Below are 22,690 nucleotides of genomic sequence, written 5' to 3'. Positions count from 1 at the left end.
TGCTTTTGTTTTGTTATTAAATTATTGTCTTAAGTAAGATTTCTACAGGCTGCAAATGACTGAGGCAGGTGTAGGTTCCCAGGCAGGTGAGTACCAGTTGATGCTTCTCTGTTGTGTCAGAGTTGGACTGATTCCTGGCCAGGGAATATCTAATTTGAAATGCACTGACTCAAATATCTACCTCAATGCTGTGGGTAGCGGGAAAGGGAGGAAATCTACTGAGCAGACTATGTAGGGATTGCTCTCCTTTTAACATGTTAGCTCAGAACAAGAGTGTCCTTTCAATGTTGATTTTGGATGAGGATGTTGCTTGAGAGATCATTCCTTTTTTTTAAAAAGATTTTGAAAGTAATTGAAGAAGTTATTCACTAGAGTGTTATAGCTTAAGGACTTGAGGCACTTGAAGCTGTCATCCTTAATTTCTGGTAAGAGTTATCAAACATGTTCATCAAGAACCTTCAAAGTGAGGTTTATATCTCTAGAAGGCCAAAGCAAAGGCAAGAAAAGGTTATTTACTGTGTGAGGAATAAAATCTACATAGGAAGCATTACCAGGTGCTTCCTGGTTTAGACCAGGTCATGGTCTAAACATCACAAAATACACTTGACCTCACTGCTAAGCTGTTAGTCAAGTTCTTTATTTGGCATTTACAGTGAAACAGCTACATTCTCAACATTTATATAACTTCAAGAGTAATATTTTTGATTTGTTAATAAGCCTTTAGTTTTTTATTGATTTGAGAGTAAAATTGTGTAGCATTTATCTGAATATTATATCTGTATAAAAAGCTGAGAGTAGCTTAACTTTTAAATAAAAGCAAAATAAAAAAGTTGGTCAGGGAAGAGCTCTGGGTTTGAAAAATATCAATAGAGCAATAACAGCAAAAAATTATTTTTAAGCTGGATCAGTTCCCTTATGGCTCTCAGTGTAGTACCACAATTAGTGATTGTTGGAATTGAAAAAAAGTGATGAAATAAAGGAAGGAAGATGAAGGAAAGGGGGAAGGCTTTAAAATCTGCTTCAAATCATGGCTGAATGAACAGAGGTCTTCTTGCCATACATAGCATATTAGAGTTAGGGGTGTGCTTTTAACGAGAGGTGGATATAATTTCTAAAGGGTGTTGTGACCCAAAGGGAACATTGCATTTGATCTTTGCAAATGTCGATGCATTGCATCTTTGTTGCATTTGATTCCTGCCCCACAAAAGGTGACTAAGAACAACACCTATCTCAGGAAAATTCCTTGGGATTCTCAGTGAAGTAAATGATGGTAGCCTGAGTCTATGTTAGAATTACAATGAAGATGCCATCGTAGGACTTTGCAAACTACATAGCAAAGCTGAAAGGACTTACTGCATCATTACCTTGGCTAGAGATATTCCCTGCTAAAAGCATATAATGCACTTTGGGCAATTTTTCTTTCAGTTCTATCAAAGCACTACAGAAACTATACTGGGATGAGGATCTGGACCCCAAATTGAAATTTCTCCAGTGTTATGATTTGCCATACATTACACTGTCATCTGTTGGCCAAATGCATTCATGACACTTTAGAGATTTATTTAAACCATTTCTCCTAAGCCTGTCTTTCCTATTCCATTGTATTAAAGCAAGCAGCAGCAGCTTGGCAGCTTGGCTGCCAGTCCTTGCTGGAGAGTGAATCACTCATGGTGACATCAGGGAGATGCCAACTATCATCTCTGAGATTTACTGATGTCATTAACAGAGGTGATACATGGCCACTGGGGAGAAGCAGTTTGTGTATGCACAGGTAGGTAGATGGAGAGATTAGAGGAGGATTAGAATTAATTTCAAAGTTGATCTACATTTATTCTGTATGATTTTGTGTTTGATGAATTGATCCTTTGTCGGGGGCTGGTTGGAGCTCTGTGCTGCTTGAAATTCTTCTACTTTTGATTTCCGTGTCTTGTATCTATAAACATCTAAAAATGTACCTGCTTGCAATAATGATAACCATATCTTTTCCTCTTAGCATCCTGTCAAAGGCTTGCTGACTTTGGGGCTTGGGTGTAGAGTCCACCTAAAGATAAGGTCATTCATTTAATTACCACTCCATTAGGTGAAAAATATGGTACAGACAGAGTTCCAACAAATCCATGTATCTGCTGTGACTTCTTCTGAAGGCAGTCTATATCCTGAAAACACAGTGAAAATATGGTTCTCATAGCCATACAACTGTCTTCATATGATAATATGGATCACATTCATGAATTTTCTTGAACAAACCAGAAAAGAATCTTATTTCTTTCTTTCACACAAGTCTTTTCCTTAGAATTTCTGAATATTTCACTGCCTTTTTAATATGCCATTCATTGTAGTAGCTATAATGAATATTAATACAAATAGCAGCAAGGGTTATATACTTGCTATAAAAATATATTTTTTACAGTGGAAGTTAAGATAATGTATTTCAATGGTCTTCCAAAAGCTGGATGTCCCTATTATTTAGTTCCTGATTTGGTAAAAATACAAAATTCATTGAAAAAAGTCTTTCATCAGCCATAAGAGCGACTTCTTTGAAATGAAAAAAAAAAAAAAAAAGTCTCAAATCCCAGGGTTTTTTAATAAACAGACTTTTCCTTTTTAGAAATAGGCTTTTCAGCCACTGCATTTTCTCCTATTTTGAACAGACTCCATGCTGGAAAGCCTCATATCTTATTCCCCAAATACTTGCAACAATTCCAATGTTTATTGATCACAGCAGGGTTCCATATTTGGACTCATTTATTTGGGCTGCAGAAAAAGGCCAATAACTGCATATGCAAATTGAGAAAAAACCTCCCACAGAAGCAGATTGTGTCAAACTCCTGACCTCCCAAAGTTAGGATCTGCAGATGCTCTGTAGCTCACACAGAGAAAACACAGGATTCCATGGAGAGAAAAGAAATCACACTGCTTGGTACTAAAAAACAAAAACTGTCATCATAAAATAATACTACTTAGCACTTTTTGTCTCCAGAGCAGAGAAATGGTTTTCTGAATAAGGTAATCATCAGCCACTGGAGTAGTAACCTTGTGCTGAGGTTAGATTAAATTTTCTCCTAAGTCTCTTTGTAGGTGATCATGTATATTTACATAAAGAACTTCTTTCTTTATGCTAGGTAAATGAACAGGGAGGTGCCCCTGGATAATTATGATGTGATATTAGGTTTCTAGCATATGAAAAATAACTTCATTTCAGTATATTTATCTTCATTAGCATACAAATTCAAGAATTCTTTTCATGTATTAGTGAAGGGGCTGCATATTTTCTGTAATAATCTATGGCATTTTAATGGATTTTCTTAGATCTGGATGTGATTTTACTTATCATGGGAAATTGTATGCTGATCCTTTATTTTCTCTCTGCAGGTTTCCTAAACTGAGCACTCACTAAGATTTCTAAATTAGGGTTCCTAACAGTAAGCCCGATGAGTTCTTGCACTTGCATTGATACAATTACCATAGCAAGTTTGACATGTCCAGTTTGGACTCAATTGTGCATTACTAAAAGAACTGCATTCACTTTCTGTCTTGTCCCATGGCTTGATCGGCATGCCCTGCCACAGGAAAGACTTCAGATGTATCCTGGAGATGTTTTTCTCCTGTCCAAAGATGACAGACTTCAGGAGTGCAGGATATTGACAGAAGAAAGCACCAGAAGTCTTGACAAGCAGAAGGCCAAGTTGTCTTACTTTGCTTTCAGGGTTGCAAAATAAAAGAGGAAATTATTTGATAGACAACTCTGCCTTCCTTTTTCTTCCTCTCCCTCTCTGTCTTCTCCAGGGAATCTGAGAACTGTTGTTCCTGCCAATATGAAAACCAAACTTCAAGTAAGCCCTGTTCAGCTTGCCTCATGCTCAAAGATACTGCAGTGGTAGTACATGAATGCTCTGCCCAGTGCTCTCTTTGTCATTCATGTCACAAAGTGAGGTCAAATGTGTGTGATGAGGAGCAATTCTTTTTATTTGGAGACTCACTGTTAAGGCAGTTAGAACACACTCTCTGCCACCTATTTAAGGCTTTATAAGAAAACCACAGTCCATGTTGACCTTTTTTTCCTGCTCAGCCTGCAGGGCCTTTTTGCCTTACCTCAGCAAAACTCACTGAGAAATACCAATCTAACAAAATCCAAAGTGCTTCATGATAATTTATTGATTCTATCCAAACCTTCAAATGAAATCATTTGGGAAGATGGGCCAACTGGCCCTGTCCCCTGCCTCGTGTTTTTCCAATTTTCCCTGGTTTCCTGGAGGTTCTCCTCTCCCTTACCTAGCCAGGGAAGTTTTGGTGCTCCCTGGCCCACTGCTCCCAGCCAGGTGAGCTGATGTAGAGGTAGGAGGAACCACCCTGGCCTCTGCCTGAGCCCCTGTGCCCTGCCGACCCCCAGAATGAGTGTCCAGAGAGCAGCTGCATATGTGGTCTGGCTCAGCTGTCCCCTGGGCTCCTTGGCTTTCTGGTCTTTTCTCCCAGTGATCTGGATAAAAAAAAAAGGAAAACTGTTGGCTTACTATGCTGGATGCCTTCTTGCTGACCCTGAAACAACACAATGCAGTGAAATTCTGTAATCTTTTTGGCTGTGTTTTCTTTTCAAATTTTGATGCAAGATGACATTGCTCTTTAAGATTGGGTGTTCCTTGAATAATTTTGTTTTAATTCCACATCAGCTGGGAATAGGTCAAGAAAATTGCATTTAAATTCTTTCTAGATAAAGAAGGATGCATATTAAGCTATCTCCACACTGCTTCAAGAAGATCAAAAGAAGTAATGAGTTGTTTTTGCAGGAATAATTAGCTGTGGGAAAATTAGTTGTGAAAATTGGAGACGATCTTTGTCTTTGATGTGCATCTTCTCATTGAAATTGAGAAAGGATTAAGCAAGTAACCTTTTTGGTTTTTGCTTCACAAGGTTCAGAAAAGACCTTTAGATTGTGTTGAATTGAAAGAATTGTAATTTTTTTTTTATTACTCAATTTACTTTCATTAATTGACAGTTTCTCAACTTACTTCTTCCTTCCTGGTGAAGGATTTAGAGGGTAAGTCCTATGAGGAGTGGCTGAGGGAACTGGGGATGTTTAGCCAGGAGAAGAGGAGAGACCTTATTGCTCTCTACAACTCCCTGAAATGAGGGTGTAGCCAGGTGAGGGTTGGCCTTGTCTTCCAGGCAACCAGTGACAAGACAAAAGGACATAGCCTCATGCTCTGGCAGGGGAGATTCAGACTGAACATTAGGAGGAACTTCTTGATGGAAAAGGTTGTCAGGCATTGGAATGGCCTGCCCAAGAAGGTCATGGAGTCACTAAGTAGGAGAAGGGTTTAACTCAGAATTCTAGGCAGCAATTTTTCAGAATTTTGATATTTAACTTCCACCATGAGCATTTCCCCTGAATTCAAAGCCCCATCCAAAGAGACTGGCCAAACTCAGCAGGAATCAGGGAGAATCAGGAGGTGAACTGTAAATTCCCACAAGCCGGGAGGGTGATCCTTGTCTTTCCACGAAGCTGTACGACCAGAGGAGTGCCACCACCTTTGGCTTCTCTGCGGTCAAGGGACTGGTAAAGGCAATCAGGTGTTTCCAAAGGGCAGGCCTGTGGGGTGTACTGTAGTGGGATTTTCTACACCTCTGTCTCCATGCTCATTTCTCTTAATTCCCACTGGAAGGGCTCAGTAGGCATTTTCTTGATGTTCAACTTTTATGTTCTTCCTTTTGTTAACTTCTTACCAATGCCCACTGTGATTAGAGAATATAACCCAACAGTTTAACAATTTGCACAATCACTTCTCTTATGCCAAATCCTGAAAAAAGGTAATTCCCAGAAGAAAAAGGAAAGAAATGCTATACTGCTTTCTCCTCTGTGTTCAGTTTGCCTCATTAACATTGCCACTGTTTTTGGATAATTAATATGTTGTCACTTTTGCACATCATTAATTTGGTAATTCACAGTAGGAGATGTGTTCTATAATGGCTTAATGTCTAATTCATTAATTGAGGTCAATCCGTCCTTATAAGCATGGAGATGGCTCCATCACTATCTTAGCTAGCTGCCTAAATAGCGATATGTTACTCATTTCTAAGCTTGTCATAAAACATGAGTTATAGCAGGTAAGAAATGCCTTCTATTTGTCTTACAGTCCATTGCGGAGTATTTCCCAACACAGAAGAGAAAGATCCCTAATCCTTAAGTGCTCATGTGAAATTCAAAGCCAAGCCTGTACCATGCTCAGTGTAGTGCATCTGGAAAACCAGGCCCTTCAGAGAGGTGACCTAAAGTAATATGCTGAGTAAGGAGCTTGTTTAATGCTATGAACTACCAGGGTCATCATGCAAACAGATATGACAAATCTGATCCTTCCTCTGAAGGTGTTTTTATCCCCTTGGGATGTGCATGGGGAGACCTAGGAGTCCAGTGATGATGTGAAAACTGTACATGCTAATCATCAAGTTTCTTGAATTTTTCATCTGGAAATAAGCAGGCCATTGTAATGGCTGGACAGCCCTTAGCACAGGGATAGCAGTGGTTCAAATACCCCAGCCCTGAGAGGCTGAAACTTCTTAGAATTCCCCAACCTTTGGGCAATAAAGTGAGAGATGACACAGCAGGGGGGTGCTTTCATGCTGTCTAGTTGAAGCTAGAACATAGTCCATCCAAAATTGCTAAATAGTGAAACTACTTGGAGAATGAACAAAATGGAGTTTGATTCTGTTGCCAAATGAACATCTTAGTTTTTGGAAACCTTGTGTTTTGGCCTCTGTTCTGAAGGGAAAAATCTGTAAACTGCCTGGCATCCCAGAGTTAAAAAGAAAAATTAAATATGAATGGAAGAGGAAAAAAAACCCAGCATGACGCACTGATTATTATCATCTATGGTATCCCTTATACTTACCTTCCTACATGCAGGGAAATATATAAAGAGTTTGTTCTTGCTGTAATAGAGCTCTTTGCTTTTCAAGGGTGAAAAAAAAACCATACAGATAATGACTCAGCCCTTTTCTTGGAAAGATTTCATGTCTATGATATGTCTTTTTAGATACCATTGTCAGTAATGTTGTATAATTTGATGGTACTCTTGATGGGGAGTAGTGTTTTGTCTGTAATGAAGTGTATTATTCATTAGTATTTTATTCCTGATAGCTTGTTTGGTTCTGAGAAGCAAGTTCCCACTGTGTATCATTTTCCTTTATTGCTGGTATTATCACTAGATAATCCAGTGTGATTCATGGATTAAATTTGACTTTATTGTTGTAGGTATTAGAGTGATAATTAACTGCAAAAGACATGGAGATCAAACTAATTTAAACTTTAATTAGTTGAACTAGTGTTACCAGTTCTACTTGGCTGTTTTCACAGCTCTAGTGACTATAACTGCGAAGAAAAACTAGCAATTAAAAATACTACAGAAGTATTGCAGTGATCAATAAATATTCCCCTTAAGTATTATCTGTAATAGGCTCCGTGCCTTAGTGAAGCATGTGTTAGATTAATGATTAAAGACTGAGTCTCCTGAGCATAAGACTCCACATCATTAATCCCTTCAATTACTTACAGCAAGAACTTCTTATGAGGATGGGTATGGGCACAGGCTGACTCCTGCAAGTGCTGCCACGAGTGCACTTGCAGGGCTCCTCTGCATCCCAGGGCCTTCTCTGACTGATCCACAGCACAAAGAGACAAAGGGGCAGAGGAAGGAGAGGACTTCAGGCTGATTTACAAAGATGTGGAACTGAGTTATTGCCACCCACTTTACACGTGCTTTGGGAGGCATGGGAGGTGGGTAGGGAAATCTGTTGATGTACAACTTCATGACTACAAACTTCAGTCATCCAGACCAAACTACCTGAATCCGAGCTAAGAACCTTTCTTCTGTAAATTGGTCAATATCATATTTAAAAAAAGATTATTATTATTTTGGTTTTGTTTTCACAAATTCCATTGAAAGGCTATTCCAAAACATAAGTGATTGGGAAATACTTCAGTATTTTCAGTGCGATTTTAAAGCCACTATCCATCTATCCATTTTACAGCACTACTTGTTTTCTGCTTGAGGTTCCTCTTTCCTGTACATGTTTGAAATGGGTTCTGGAACTGATCTTTCCAAGCATGTATCACACCAAAGATTTATGATTTTTGTTGTGTCTGACAACTACAGACAGAGATACTTTTCTTTTTTCATGGCTTCCAATTGCTAAGGCTGAAGCTCACAGCAGAAGTTCTCAGTCTGTGTTTCTAGTGCTTAGACATTTGGTTCTTACACAGTTTATGTCAGCCCTCAGGACTTGTTAGTTCTTTCTGTACACAGCGATGCTCTTCTGAACTTTTAATACTGGTGCACTGCAATTTTGCTGCACCATTTTAAGCGTTCTGGTTCTTGCAAGAAGAAATGGCTTATGCCCTTCTTTTCACCTGTCTGAGAAAGAACAGAGGAGGTGAAGGGGATTTAGTTCACTGTTGAGTTTACTACATCTCAAATTTACCTACCCTATTATGTTTAACTCTGTAATTGCTGATCCCTTTTTGCTTCTTTTGACAATGTTGCATTTCTTATAAAGCAGAATTTTACCCTTTGCTGGTGGGAGTGATTTGTTGATCCATAAGGTTTCACTGTTGCAATGGGATTGCATTCACAGTTTCAGCTTTGAGCTGAGAATGATAAACATTCACACTAGCAAAAGGATAGTGTGCGTGAGAACTCACATGTTCTCTCCTTGCAAAGCGGGAAGCAGACATCGTGCTGCAAGAAAGAGCAGTCGACCCCTGCCACGGGCCAAATGCAGCCTGTATAAATAGTTCAGTGGTCTGATGGCTGGTTCCTTTTCACTCTCTTTCCTCAGTGGCCCATGGCAACATGATGTGATGCACTAGCCTCCCCATGATCACACTGCAGATGAACCATTTAGAGATGAACATCCAGCTCATTAGATAACTGCACATCATGAATGGCTGTCAGGAGTGCCTGTTGGCTCTGGGACAAGCACGCATCTGGTCACAAGTTGAAAATTTCCAGTGCTGTGTTCTTCTTGAATGCTCCTATGAGAGGGTGTGAGGCATAACCCGGACAAAAGTTTGAGCACGTCTGTGCTGCTACCCAAGAATTTTGAAGAAAAGATGACTGGAAGGGGGAAAAGAAAGATCTCATCAGTCTTACTCTTTCAAATTTCTTAAATTAAAAGGGCAAACATCCATCCCATGTGGGATTATAACAACCTGGGTTTTCTGTTCTATGGATTGCTATTAGGACAAGTAAGATTTACGGCAAATCTTTTCGAATAGTGTTTCTTTAATGGCTGGATTTGTAATGAAAGAACTGGAATGGCAGAAGGCTGACAAACAAGGCAAATATTGATTGCAAATGTCAAAAGGCACAAGAATAGAGTGGGGATAGGTGTCAAGTTCTGCTGGGAATGCTATGAAAAGTACTAAGGCCTTGTGTTCAGATCAATGCTATCCTAATGAAAATACAATGATAGAGGTAGTACCTTTTAAGTACTGAAAGGCCTCAATAAGGCTTCCCTGGAGCCTCTCCTTCTCTAGGCTGAACAACCCCAACTCTTTCAGACTTCAATCATAGAAAAGGTGCTCTATCCAGCTGTTAATTTTTGTGCCTCTCCTCTGGGCCTTCTCCAACAGGTCCATGCCTTCCTTCTGCTGTAGACCCCATAGCTGGACACAGTTCTCCAGGTAGGGAGTATCTATGCAAAAGACTGTCAGTTACAGACATGACCATGATATGCAGGTGACGGCTTTCAAATACAGTGACAAAGCAGCTCTTTCTAGCAGAGACTGAGACTTTTTAAGTCTGGTCCTCTCTGGGCACTTGGGAAGCCATTACTCAGAACATGGGGGGACGCCAGACTCACAGGACTTGTACAACATAGACAAAGCAGACAACACAGGCTGCATTTGTGGTTTATTGTCCCTGCAGTCCTGGAGATGCAGATTCAGATTCTCTGAAAGTAAAATATTGCACAACAAAGGAAAACAATCTTTTTAACAATAAATTCATGTACAATCATCATTAGGACCTTTATGGGTCCTAATCAACAGAGAGATATTCTTATCTCTGCTGACACAAACGGAACAATTTTTACTGGTGCAAATGAAATCAGAATCCAGTAGAGCATCCCTACAAGAGATCTTGAGAGTTCATTACTTTGGGATATGAATTATTTTTCCCTTTTATGGACCAAATTGCCAAGCCCTCTTCATGCAAGTAATTTACCTGCCTATACCGAGTGCACAGGAATTGCCTGTTCCCCTCTTGCGGGCTGTTAATGTTTGTATAGCTGCCTACATTGCTGGCAATTTTCTTCCAAAATGTACTGCCAGGGAGACAGCCCAGTCATTTATTAGCAATATAGGTTAATTACCAAGCATAACAGGTCAAAGGATGTTTGATCTTCTTTGATTACTTAGCGTCTTTGTTCTGTAATGTGCATTCTGTCTTGTTATTTCACCTTCTGGGTAGGGAAGTAGTGGAATTCATACACAGAAGCACAGATGGCACCGATCAAGATTAGTGCAATCTGCAAAATCTCCTGCTAAAAGCCAGTTCCTCTTATTCATGTAAGGTTTTTGCAGCCATTATTACAGATACCTGCTGGTACACCACTTAGTTTTCTCTTGGGAAAGGTACATCTCTATTCCTTCCCATCGGATTTAATCATGAAGACCTGAGGTTCTGGGAACTTCACATGCCTTATAGATGGGTACTGCTAGCAAAAGCACTCGGTCTGTGGTGGTATTGTGGTAGTTCTTTTACTATAAAATGGCGAAAGTGCTGCCACAATTCGAGTCTGCTGGAAGACCCAACAGTAATCCTGTAGTCTTCTTCTCTGTATCTTTTTGTGGGCCTATTCCTGGGGCACTTAATACATGAACATTTTATTGTGTGTAGCATAGTTTAGTTGCCAACAAATCTCAAACAAAACAACTGTAAACAGAGACTAGTTTTGTGCTGGCATTTTTCAGGGCGCATCATATTTTGATAGCAGCTCTTAGTATTCTGCAAAAGGGATGCGATAAATTGACTCTTCCTAGATCTATGAAATAATTCCCCACTGGATTGCCACTCATCTGTAACAGGAATTATATAAATGTTTAATGTTATTCAATACTACTCTGGGAAATAGGTGGACTCCTTGGACAACATCCTCAGGCATTGTTGGACAAGCTTCTTATCTGGCCTTAGTTCAGTGAAGCAATGTCAGTTTAGAGTTGCTCTATCTCCTACCTGCTTAAGGCCTTTAAAAATTAAAAGTTTTGTAGGACAGTGATTAAAGTATTACTAAGAAATAGCCACCAGGTTGAAAGAGGGCTAACCAGGTACTATTATCCTGCTGACACCATTATAGTTTGGAAAGATTCTTTACCAGCAAAGTAGGAAAGGGTTGAAGTTTGACAATTATTTTCTGTCATAAGGCAAGATAACAGCGCTGATGTAAGAAGAAACTGAAGCTGATTTGATATTAGGGAATTCACAATCATTTTCACAATCATTTAGCAGCAGAACTCAGAAAATTTTCAGTGGTTCTCCATAAGCATTTTAGTTTGAACCAAAAATGCATTTTGGACAAAATTCTACATTTCCCCCACTTGTGGTATTTTGTATCAAATCAAAAAATGGTTTCACAGTCTCCAAATTACTTTTCTTTTTATTAAACTAAACTAGAAGTGTCCCAATAATGAGCTTTCAATAGAAACAGATTAAAACTAATCAGAGCTCAAAGAAGGCTCATTAAAGCTGTCATATTTTTGGGATTAAGTGCTTGGCTAATAATTAAATTGCATGAGAAGGGTATGCATTACACTCCTTTTAGTGACAATTTTCTTTGTGAGTCTTAGGAATAGCATCTGCTATTCATGTACTGGTCACACAGTGTTCCAAGCTCATATGCACTGATGCTCGCTGGGTCAATTTGTGGGATTTCTGGAGGAGTTCTTGGCCTGCCTACGCCTCAGGCCTTTGCCTCCTTTGGAGTCAGTACCAAACTATGGCTGTTTTGGTTAAGGGGATCGAGCACATCCACCACACTCGCTTAGTTGTTTGAATCATAATAATTTTGTTGTTCACATTATTCTCTCAGAATCTGTCCTACAGTTTTTAACGATAAATGTAAAGCAGAGTCAACTATTTTCCCCTACTTTTAAGCTCCTCCAAGCATGATGGATTTGTATATTCAAATCAGCCCAGGACTTCTCAATATTGCCTCCTTTTTTCTTGACAGGCTGAATGAGGAAAAAACCCGTGTGCAGAAACTTGGCTGGCAGGTAATGCTGAAGTTGATCTAAAAGTTCTACTAATAAGGCTCAAGAGACGGAGAGGCAGGGAACCAGGAGGTTTGAATTAAAGCAGGCATATGATACACAGACACCTCTGTGTATGTGGGGGAAGATTCTCAGCTGCTCAGCCCACACTGTGGAGCTCAGCATTCAGTAACTCCTTATATAATGTTTAAAACTAGATTTTCAAGGAATTTGGCAGTGGCACTGAGTGAAGGTGTCACTTTCCTAATAAAGAAACACAAACTTGCATTTGGTGAGCTGGGGTTCATTTCATCAAGTTTTTAGGGTAGGCAGAGAGAACGAAAGCTAGCTGTAATGTTCCAATTTTGAAGTTAATAAGGTTTCAAATGTCTGATTTGAAATGAAAATTTTACCCTTGGGAATTAGTTTAATTATTTTTAAAGGTTAAAACAAACCAAAAAGATTTTGGTTTTTTTACAGGTAGCTGAAAAATGTTAAAATTCTTGTTGATTAAAAACATAATTATGCTCACAATGCTCTTTGATATCCAGCACTGTGCTCTTTGGAAAGCCTGATACGAGCAACACAACTTGTCCTTAACTGCCTATTTCAGAATGTTCTTCCATCTTTCATAGAGTGTAGAGAAACCTTTTTATAAGCCAAAAAAAAAACCATGTTAAGAAAAATAGAATAGCATTGCAAAGAAAGCCTGGGATGTAGAGCGACCTCATGCAGAATGCCACTGTCCTGTACGACTTGTGCAGCTTGAGAGATAGGGATATGGCAGTGATGGATGCTGAATGTGGGTCTATATTCCAAAAGTAGAGTGCATTTTCTGGTAAACCCTGTTCTGTTTGGAGTTGAAACCTTTACTTTCCTTCCCAGTACATTGTGGGGCTAATCTAGGATCTCTGCTGATTCCTGTCAGAGGCATAGGTCCTTTTAAACCTCTGTGTCTGGGAACAGTCTTGTGCCAGATTCTGTGGTCTCTGAAATAGCCACCGGTATGTTTCTATGTTGGTGAGCATTATGTTCACATTGTATAATGCCCAAGGCTTACTTGGAAACCAGAAATAGGTTAATTAAGATGCCTGTTTTGTTTAAATAACACAAATACTGAGTGAATGCCAGAATTGCAAAGTACTGATCATAATTGGCATATGTGGATGCGGCATTTGTATTTCCCTATTTTTGAAACTTTGTGTGTTGGGGAAAATCTCTTTTATTTAAACTTGTGATCTTATTTATAGATAATCTGTCATTAGCAAGTTTCTGCTCAGAAAATTAATTCTAGCTAGACCAGAGATGGCAATCTGGAAATCCTTACAGTGTTTGGGTTAATTAACACATCATTTGATTTGTTCACATGTTAATAAGCGCTTGAGGATCAATAAATTCTCATTCAGTATAAATAAATCGGATTGGGGAAGCAGTTAATGCTGTAAAAATCGTGGTGCCCATATGGGCTGGTTTGTGTACATATTTCACTAGTTAATCCCCAGTCAATTTGAAATGAAATGTGACGCAGGGTCTTAATTAGTTTATGTTCTTTCCACTGGCTGAGAAACAGAGTGATCTGGTGTGGAAGACTTGGGACACTGGCTAGCAAAAAAGTCAGTCTGGCTTACCACAGAACTTTTCAGTTTTACCTTAACATGCAGACTACCCATCAGGTAATTTTCATCTTTCAATCCTCAAATCATTTAAATGTCTGTCATTTAAGCTTCTGAAATTAATTCCAATGGTTTGGCTTAAGAATATTTAATCCTCATCATGGATGCCCTGTGCACATTTTCTTTCTCATCAAGATTTTTAAGGCATGTGCATTGGTAATGAAGACTAGTGGAACATAGAAGACATCTTCACAAGGTGTTACAAATCCTTGAGGACAAATGTCTCCTGTTAATTTCATTTTTATCTTAAAAATATTCACTTATTATTTGAGTGCACTTGAAAGCTGCTGTAATGATCATTTTACAGAGCAAGGCATTATCAAACAACATCCTATGTTTGTGACATCTCTCACATGAACAGAATCCCCACCTATAAGAAATGTCTCAGAAATTTATCACAGGATAAAGATAACATAGGATTGTTTGTATTGTAATGATCCTAGAGATAAGAAGGAAAATGAATCCTAAAATTATAAAAAGAATGACAAAACCAATATACAATAAACCCTCTTGCCCAGTATTTTCTAAATATTTTAAGATGTGGATTATGAAATTAATGGTATGGAGATAATTAAAAAGTACTGAAAATCATCTGAAGTCACATGTCTGAGTCAGCTGTGAAGATGCTTAGCTGTCTTTGTAAATCTTAATAGTGTCCAGTGATCACTTATCTTTCTATTTATAACTTTATTTGCATTCCTTTCTTTTTATGTACTTCACACAGCTCCCTCATTCTACAGTCCTTGTGCTCTAACAATGCTGCTGCTTCTATGGCATTTCTCTTCAAAAGCCTATGTACAATGACATTGACACCAAATCACCAGTGTGCCTATAATTAGTACTTTTTTATCATATACTATTTGACTGCTAACATCTCTGGTGTTAGGATTGGCAGATTTTAGATGGATGCGTTGCACACTGATCTTTGATTCATTAAGTCCTGAAAACAGATCTAAGGTCAGATGCCACAATGAGCACCTTGGCTTCTGCAGTTCTCTGTACTTGCAAATTGCATGAAAATCAATCAATCTTCAAGAAATTAAGAGGTGTTAATGATATTGACAGCTTATGACGCTGATGTAAAAGGCTGTAGCTAAACAAAAGAGATTATAGAGATCAATGCAACTGTGCTCTTGCTAGTGAAGAATCTGAGGCACTGGGGTTTTTTCCTTGTGTTTCATCACCACGTGTTCCCTCTTACAGGGATGTCTTTTCACAGTGTAATTGCTACTTTTTCAAGATTTGCACTCTTGAAAATTCAAGCAGATAAACCTCAAGCTCTTAACTGGAGGTCACAGCTAAACAGGATTCACAGACTGAACATTTTGCCCTTATGTTCAAACAAAAGTGCCTTCAGTGGAGTTCATACCATTACACTTAATAATTAACTTTGTGCCTGTCTAATGGTTATCTTAGTGACATTAAAATAGCTGCAGATCAGGACATTACTATAAAACCCCTAATATGCTGCCAAATATTTTTTTTATTCCATTGTAGCATGACAAGGACAGAGGAATTGTCCTCTACTGATTTTACTGCCAGGCAGACAGGATAATTTTTTTACTTCCTATTCGCCTTTATTGCTTGTCATCCCCAGAGTTTCCACCTCTATGCTTGATTCCCTGTTTTTGGAACTGGAAGATGATCAGGGTTGGTTGTGGGATCTCTGTAGTCGCCCTTAGAGTAAAGGATACGATGCAGCTGCAGCAAAGGGTGAAAAGGGTCCCTCACTGTGCCTGTGAGGGAGCAGATATGCAGATGTGGGTGGCAGACATCTACAAGGTCTCTGGAGCAGTGTGGGGCATGCAGCCCTTAGCCAAGGGTTGCTGGCAGGTAAAATCATCAAGTGTGATGTGCTACACAGCTGGCAGGTGCCATGATTCATGTTACATGTTTTGGAAACTGGAGGGTGTAACAAAGAAGAATGTCAAGGGTATCCAGGAGGGAATTTCTGAGGTTTGATTTTGAGCCAGGCTGGTTTTTCTAATGCCACATTGTCTGGTTTAAGCTCAAGCCGATAGGACAAATCCTGGCTGTCATTGTTTGAATGGTGGGTGAGTGTGACCTCCGCTGGAAGAGGAGACCTTGAGGTTTTCCTTTGCTATAAGTGGATTTGTATTTTAAGGCTTCCCTGCTGAAAGTTTTGTTTTCATAAAGATTATTGTTAAGGAAGAGTGCAACTGCATCCTGCTTGCTATTTTACTAACCAATTTCTGTGGGAATCTTTTCTTGCTAATCTCTCTTGCAAATTACAGCAAGAGGAAGAAGAAAGCTTGTATTGATCTCAAGTGCAGCTTGTTGGTCAATGAGTTTGTGTAAGGAGTCATGTCATGTAGCAGATAAACTAACACTAATCTTTGTAATTGATTGCTCCTTGATTGTTCCCAGGAGATATATGTTTTGATACAAAAAAGGGACTTGTCTTCAATTCAATTATGGTAGGCAAACAAAATGCAGGGTTTATCGGAAGGACATTGAAAAGGTGATGGGGAAAGCTCATGGTTTATATTCACTTCAGAGAGAGTTGATTTTATTTGAAATTACCTACTGCCTACCAACGTAAATACTTTCCAATACGCTGTAATATTAAGAGCATTGTGCTTTTTCATGCAAGCACACTGCCTATCAATAAAAATAATAATTTTAACAATTAGCTAAGTGATTCAGCCTAGCCATACTTGCTCTCCTTTGTGTGGATAGCCAGAAGCTCATAAATGATGGCTTTAAGTACCTGGAGTGAAGGTTTAAGCTGTGAAGTTTGGGGCTGGCTGAGTCACACTGTATAACCACATTTCTTTGAACCATTTGTTTGTATCCTTATTTTAGTTTGAGATTTCTGTAACACCATATTGGAATTAGCTGGAAATAAGTTTCTGGTTCCAGCTGATCACTGTGTTGAAAGTGGTTGTTTAATGCAATCCTACTTTACAGATCTCAGCAGGTTACCCAAGCCAACAGATGTAACAAAGTGCATTTCAGTTAGTGTCTATTTGAGTTGGAAAGCCTCCTGTGCCTGCTTTTACGTTCAAAGAAGTAAAAAAATTCTTATATATAAAGCTAAGAATTTATATAACTGGAACCTAAACATTCTAATGAAATAACTATTGTTAATGCAGATCTCAACAGAAAAAAAAAAAAAGAAGCAAATTCTACTGCACAGAAAAGGTCTCAACAATAAAATGTAAGTTAAAATAGTTATGCATGTTTTGTGGTATATAACCCTTTTCCAGATGTTATGTTCCTCATAGCATTGCCCTTTGTGTTCTAAGGTTGATGGTCTCTTGGGAGGAGTACAGTGGGAAATCAGCATCCTGAGCCCTTTGCCAAGAGAAAGATGGTGTTAAAGTAAATGTTGTCCTTGTCTTCATTCTAGCATCTGCTGGGGGTAATTTTTGTATGTTTTTCTAACAGGTTTTTACATCCTGTTCTTTCTTTATTGCTCTGAAAGTCCTGGTCACTCTGATTGTACTCTGTTTGGTGAGTTTGGTAGGTGCTATTCTCATACAAAGAATGGCTTTTACAGCTAAGCGAAGCAGCAGCAAAGCCACAGGCAGAACTTGGCAGGCACAGATTGGGACAAGCAGAGCCCCAGAAAACCCTGAGCAGAGCCTGAGGCACGAGCTGCATTATATGGTTTGGCGACATAGTGACATTTAGGGACAATAAGGACATGGTTTTGACTTGACACTGCTGGTTTAATGGTTGGACTAGATGATCTTGAAGGCCTTTCAACCTTAACAATTCCATGATTCTATGATTACTAAGCTGAAAGGCTGCTGTGCCTCCTGTGGGAGATGGACCAGCTAGAAAAAGCAATAGCACCTACATTTATGAAGGTAGTCAATCCAGGATGAATATCCCAAATTTGACTTCATCTTTCTGTTTTCAACTGTGAAATAGAAGTTTTTTTCTTGAATAATTCTGGCGTTGATGCTGTAAATGTTTCATGTAAATAATAGTGTATTTTGTCCTCAAAGAGTAGGACACACTGGCATCAACAGAATTGCCTTTGTAAATTGTTGCAAATATAGGGAATTCCTTAAGGACGCCTTGTACAATATTTCTGCTATAGTACCTAAATTTAACTATTAGCCATAATATTTTCAAATTAGTAAATCTGCTTATTATCAAGAAATAATTTACCAAAGGTTAAAAATTAAGTCAAATGTACTGTACAGATGAATGAATTTAAAGAGTTATGGGGTCTGTGAGAATAATGCAGGTAATTTAAACACTTGGAATGGTAGAACATTCTATTTTAAACTCAGCTAATTTTCACAGAATTAGGTGGGATCAGAAAGAAATGTGCTTATGTTGGTGTACCCAAGATGATGGTGACAGGGAAGTAACCCCTGGATTATTTCACATGGTGCTGAACCATAATTGCCACTGAAGCATTTAGGAGCAGCCCTTGAGCTAGAGCAGCTGCTCAGTGGAGCAGCTCATCTAAACTGGAAGCTATGGAAAACTTGTGAAGAGTAGGCTGATATATTGCTTAGATGGTACTGATACTTCAACTGCTGCAAGCTCTAGCAATATTCTGTTTAGCTCCTTTGCTTTGCTTTTGTGCTGTACTTTTGTCCATTCCCCTTGAAGAAGCCGGCATGTGTTCTGTTCTCTCTATTGATAAATGTATGCACATATCACAAAATTCCTTACCATTCTTGTTTAATGAATTTTGGTCATTTTATAGATGCTTTACATATTGCATCACAGCTGGTTGGTTTTCAAGGGATATTACAAAGAGGCATCTTTGACATTGGCCAGATGTGGCAAGTAACAGTGACATTGCAAATATAAACATATGCTAGCAAGAAATTTTCTGTTATTTGTGCAGTCTGGCAGCTGTTAAATTCTAGACAATCCTTGGGGCGAATGGCAGGTGTCCCTTATTTCCTAAAAGACCTCAAATAGAAAAGTGCAAACACTGTTTTTGGCATTGTTACAAAGGTAAGTGTTCCTATTTTGGAACCAAACCCCGTTTGGTTTCTGTTGCCCAAATAGCCTTCTTTATTTAAAAAACAATTAAAATTTCCTGCATGAACATCTGGAGATACAAATTCTATTACTATATGGTTCTCTAAACAAACAAAGTATTGTTTGGTAAAGGATGCTGGCAACTGGGCTTCTTTTTAAATTTCTGATAGATAGAATATGTCTTTTTTTTCCTGCAGGAAGCTCTCATTTCCAATTTCTTCTTTGACCCTTTTCTTTTTCCTTAGGTTTTTGATGATGTATAATTTCTTTTTTCATATTCCACATGTTTCCTGAAGGAAAAGGAAGAGGATGTTATGGACATAGAATAATTTGGCATGCTAATAAAAAACAAGAGTAGGCACTGAGGTCAAATGCCACAGACTTGGAAAAGCAGTAGAGAGTTTGCCAGAGGAATGAGACTTTTTAATATATGATAAGGACTTCTTTGTTTAGGAAAGAACTGCTCATGCAGTACTGCCTCTGTTGCTTACAGCATCACTTATGGAGTTGTACAATACCAGATACTTATTGCATAGATATTGTTAACTACATGGGTTAATTGTGGCTATAATGGTTGGGATTTCCAACGGAAAAAAAAAACCAAAACAGGTGGTAACACTTTTCAAAACTTTCATCAGCGTGAAAGAGGACTGAATGAGAAGAAAGAATAGGTTATCTGGGAAACATGGTTGACTAGATACATCATACAAATTTTTTTTGACTGAAATCCAGAAAGAATTCCTTTTGTATGCAAGCCTGAATTCCTTCTTTACTCAGTAATGTTTGCTGTGTTTGATGCGAAATGGTCAAGCAAATTGTGTAAAAGTTACTAGTACTTGTTAGCAGAAAGATTTTTCTTTACATACTGCACAGTCCAAATTTGTTAATTTTCTATTTTCACTTAAAATAATAATCCTTGTATTCCATTAAACTCTCTCCTATAAAGATATTATCTTGTAATTAGGTTTTCCTACAAAAATCTCACTACATTAAGTAAATACAGGCCAGTTGTATCTTATTTAAACTTTTGAAGTATGTCAAGTAAATATGAATCTATCAACCTGAACAAGATACGTGAATATTTTATTTTTGTGCCTTCATTTAAATTAGCTAACTTAGTTTAGAATCTACTGTACTAAGCAAAAGAATAGTTATTTGAAGGGCAATATTAACTTAAGCAAAAATACTACCACTGAATATATTTATGATTAAGTAGTTGTCAAAAAACCTGTTTCAGCTCAATTTAGAGGTATACTACATGCCATGTGAATAAAAATATTAAATAAAACCAAAAGATCTCTGGACTTCAGAAAATCTTCAGAGGACACGAAGAAAAGAGCGCATGATATATGAGAGGAAAAGCATGGGACTGTGAAAAGTAAGATCAAAGTTAAAATTCTTTCTCCCTCTCTTTTTGAGCCTTGTTCCTATGCCAGGAAAAATAAAATGTTATTTCCAAAATAGCAAAAATAAACCCAAAAATTTAACATAATAAAGGAGATTACTTGTAACTAATGTGAGGTTTGAGTGCAGTGGTGAAGAATAGAAAGAAAACAATATATTTATGTTCTTTTCAGTTTTCTAACTAGATTTATTAGCATTAGTACCTAATGCATTTTTATCCTGCTGTCAGGTTTTGACTGTGCTGAAATAAGTAAAGCTACACTGATCTCACTGCTGGGAGATTCTGAGCACTGTTCTCTTTGACTTGGAAAGTGAAAGGCACAGCCATATATTTCATAAAATGTATGCTCCGTTCTGAGCATTTTTTACAGTGTAAGATAAAATTACTTTTAAAGTATGAGTTTCTCATCAAAATGTGTGTACTTTTGATTTGAAGATACTGCAGATAATTTAAACCCTTATACAAAAAGATATAAATAGATTTTCCAGATGTCTTTCATTTTCAATGCTGGCAGTTACACTGCCTCTCTTTTCTTTTTGCACATCTTTCCTTCCTCTCTTCTTTCTGCTTTCTTTTTAAAGGCAATATTTCTTCTGCCATCTTTTATCTTGCATGGTGTGCACCATGCAAAATAGGAAAAAATCTAATTAACCAGATACTGAAATACATTGCTCAAGGGAGGAAAAAAAAACCCATTACCTCTAAGAAGAAATCATCAAGTCCCAAAAGTTTTGTAAAGAAAAAGAAAATATTGCAAGGAAGGCATTCAAAACAAGGCAACACTCTTCCTCAGTGTTCACCTAATGCCAATCACCTGCCTTGCCTGTAAATGCCTTTGTCAGCAGCACTTTGTCACTGTCTGCCAGCTCCCGCACTGCCAGACCTCTGCCCTTTCTCATCCCCTACTTCCAGTCACTGCAGCCCTCTGTCAATACTGGGACACATGTTCTGGGCTTGCTATGGTCTAATTCACCAAGATATATTGAGCATGGAGTCAGTCTGATATATTTTGTACAAATCCATCTATATATGTTCCTCCACCTGTGATGATCTTCAGCACACAAACCACCTATTTCCCACCACATTTCTCTTTATAGTAGTATTTCTTTTTATTTTTCATAAATAATAATTTTCTTTGATAAATACTATTGCTTTAGATCATCTTATATCTTCTATAAAAGTTACATTTTTATATATATTTGGTCTTATAGCTTCATTTTTACAGATTTGAAGAACATAGAAAGTCTGGCCTAGTGATTAGATCACTTGGGACCTGAATTATATCTTACTTTCTTATTTCTTGTGATATACATGTCATCTTGGTGGGTGAAGGCTTAGTGTAACATTTTGCCATAACAATGCAAGAAAGGCAGTTGTTTTTGACTTTCAGATCTATAGCACCAGCAAATATGGCAGAACTGTCGCATTTCATTCTAATTTCTTGCAAACAAAGTTTTGTAAGTTGGATCTGTGAGAGATTTTTTTTTAATTTTAGGTCTTAATTCAGATCTTAATTAAAAACAGCAGCCAGAATAGGCTTTTTGGGGAAAAAAGCAGCTCTGCAATTTTCCAACTTACTTTCTTTTTTGTTTGTTGTCATACAGATTTTTTATAACAAGTTAGAAGCAATGTTATTTGCATAAAACCAAACGTTTTATGAAACGTCACTGGTAAGGGAGAGAGATCTGTATAGTGATGCATCCTGTTACCTGTCATTGACATAAGCAGAGATCACAAGGACCAGTGCTGAAGTTTCTCCCAGTCCAAAATCAGCTCAAGAATCTGAAATAAACATTCTAAGATGGGTCCAAAGTGTACAAACTTCTTTCTTTCATAATTCTTCACCTGTCAAGGATTCATTGTATAACATGGTGTTTAAGGTTTTTGGACAGTCAAGGTCATAGCAAAGTCTGCAGAAAGTGCAAGGGTATATCATGGTGCTGGTATTACGGTATGTCTTTGCAAAGTGAGGCATTTGCAAGGGCTGAGTCATCAAATAAGTCTAAATATGGGTAAAATAGGTCAAGAAGTAGAAAAAAAAGCCTCCAATTACTTCTACAGAATTTATATGTGTGTCTTTTCTAGGTGTGTATGCTTAAGACTAAACTGACTTAGTGGCAAAAGTCCTTGGGAAGTGTATCATAAAATCCATGGTTGGAAGAATTCTACCAAGTGTTACAGGCTTTAGATGTATATATTTTGAAAGCTGGGAATGAAAATGATAATTAAGCTTTACTTAGCCTCATTGCTAGCACTGCCTTCTATCCTTATCCCAGTTTTATGTGAATTGTTGCATGGGAGGAAGAAGGGGAAATTGGTTATTTGGGAATGATTCGGCTCTTTTTACCTGTTTGGTTGTCTGCTGGTGGCAGAGGTACTGTCAGACGCCTACTG

This window comes from Corvus moneduloides, chromosome 3 (assembly GCF_009650955.1).
Source record: "Corvus moneduloides isolate bCorMon1 chromosome 3, bCorMon1.pri, whole genome shotgun sequence".
Lineage (NCBI taxonomy): Eukaryota > Metazoa > Chordata > Aves > Passeriformes > Corvidae > Corvus > Corvus moneduloides.
This window is presented reverse-complemented; position numbering follows the sequence as displayed.